This window comes from Zingiber officinale, chromosome 6A (assembly GCF_018446385.1).
Source record: "Zingiber officinale cultivar Zhangliang chromosome 6A, Zo_v1.1, whole genome shotgun sequence".
NCBI lineage: Eukaryota > Viridiplantae > Streptophyta > Magnoliopsida > Zingiberales > Zingiberaceae > Zingiber > Zingiber officinale.
The window spans coordinates 118,421,423-118,423,709 of NC_055997.1; the positions used below are offsets into that span (position 1 = coordinate 118,421,423).

The 2,287-nt window shown below is 35.0% G+C and overlaps 1 non-coding gene across 1 annotated transcript; it reads right to left on the reverse strand.

The window, feature by feature from the left end:
* Positions 1-1,434: 1,434 nt before the first annotated feature.
* On the reverse strand, positions 1,435-1,540 carry LOC121998861. The gene has a single exon (XR_006116651.1). It is a non-coding gene; the product is annotated as a small nucleolar RNA R71 (small nucleolar RNA).
* Positions 1,541-2,287: the final 747 nt, after the last annotated feature.

A 2,287-nucleotide genomic window follows, 5' to 3' on the forward strand; every position in this document is an offset into this window, starting at 1 on the left:
CGAGGGATCCACGTGACAGGTGCAAGCCCGTGTAAGGACGTTTGAGAGATAATCTTGAAGAGGAAATAGGAATATTCAAGAGAGTAGGATGGATTTTGTGATTAGTTTCTTGTATCTTGATAGATTAATAAGTTGTGGGCTTCTATGTTGATATCCGAGGAAGGCATAGTAATAGGTGCACTTCTGTGTAAGGACAACATAGGTTCGCATCTAATTGATCATATTTAGATACATTTCTCAGTCCTTAGCCGGTTATCTATTGCAAGAGAGAACCGACAACTTTCTACAAGTGTTTGACAATTGAGGGAAAAGAATTGGTGAACCATTTACATTCAAGCAATCTTACAAAGAAACCGAAACTCCTAGAATCTCCCTTTATCATAACCCAAAATACTAAACTCTTGTTTGTTGATCTTTAATATTAGATTTGTTTACCCTTACTTTGCATTTGAAACGATTGGATAGTTGTTTAGCTAATTCGCATTGAGACACTTCTAGTGCTTATTCCAGTCCCTGTGGATACGATAATCTTTTATATTACTTGCGACATTTCCGTACACTTGTGGAGCGTAACAAGTTTTTGGCGCCGTTGCCGGGGACTGGGCTATAACATTAGGAATTATCAATTGAGTTAGACTAAACATAACATTTGTTTTTCTTTTGATTTGCATAGTTATAACTAATTGTTAGAATTCTGTTTTCGTAAGTTTTTCCTTTCTTGAATAACATTCTTGACAATACTTTTTGTTGCAATTCTAATTCTAATTCTAACTTTACATTCTTGATTTCTAGTACTCTAATCTAACTTTTCTCTGTTTTCTCTTTTGATCTTGTTTCTTTCTTCTTTTCTTTTGTAAACATATCTTGCAATTTTTAGCATATGAATTATTCTAGACATTTTTCTTTTTCCTTTTATCTTTTCTTTCTTGTTTTCATTATGCACTTTCTTTCTTGCAATTTAAATTCTGCATTTGTTTTCTTGCTTTTCATATTGCATTTTATTTCTTGTCTTTAATTCTTAATAATTTTCTTTTTCTTCTTGAATATCCATGAGCACTAACATGTCAAGCAGGACCATGAGAAATTTTTCTACACCCTTTTCTGCAAGATTTTTATCTCCCATTGTGCAACCTCAAATTGAAGCAGAAAGTTTCCAACTAGACCCAGAGATAATTTTCATGATACAAGGTCACAAATTTGGAGGAGAAGTATCAGAAAGTCCTTATCTGTATCTTGAAACATTTTTAGAGATTTGTGATTTGGTGAAATGTGAATGAGTATCAGCAGATGCAGTTCGATTGATGACATTTCCTTTCAGTATCAAGGATAAAGCAAGGACTTGGCTATATTCTCTCTGTCCTCAAAGTATCACAAGTTGGGAACAATTGGAGAAGCAATTTCTGAATCATTTTTTCCCTCCAAGTAGAACGGTGTATATGAGGAATTGCATAACAAATTTTGCTCAGGCATATGGAGAATCATTATTTGAAGCATGGCGTAGATTCAAGAGTCTTCAAAGACAGTGCCCTCATCATGGTTTTGAAAAATGGTTGATTTTGCACATATTCTATGGGGGAATTTCTTTCTCAGACAAGACTTTATTGGATTCATCAGCTGGAGGTTCTTTTATGGACAAAAGTGTAGATGAAGCTTATTCGTTAATTGATCAAGTGACATTGAACCTCCATGAATGATCGAACAAAAGTTGGATGGAATTTCCCTCAGATATTCAAGAAGTGAAAGTCATAAATGTAAGAGTGTCTGTCAAACAAAATGAAATTCAACCACCTAAAAATGTTGAAGTTCACAAGTCACAGAGTGAGGAGTTCAAACATTTAGGGGCAAAGCTTAGTAGTATTGTTTCAAAATGGTTTAAAGAAGATCCCCCTCCTACATAGTCAAGATCCAATGAAAAGTGTGATGATGTTGGGTTGAGAAGTGGCAAAAATCATGAAGAACTTCTGAAGAATGACATGTTTAGAATTGAGGAGAAGAATAATAGAAGATCACAAGAACTCAATTCCATTTCTCTAGGAAGTTCCCAAAGGCCAGAAGTACCTTTCCCTCAACGATTAATCACACCAACATTAGATAAGCAAGTTGGACCACCTCCAAAAGCTCAAAGGGAATTTGGGAAAAAGGGAGTTCAGTCTTTCCCAGGACCTTCACTAAGGGTTCCTTTTCCACAAAGGTTAGTGGGGGTCAATGAAAATAAAGACTTCGGCAAATCCTGTGACACTAATATGGTTGAGTGTAGATTTTTGAATATATATGAAGATGAAGATTT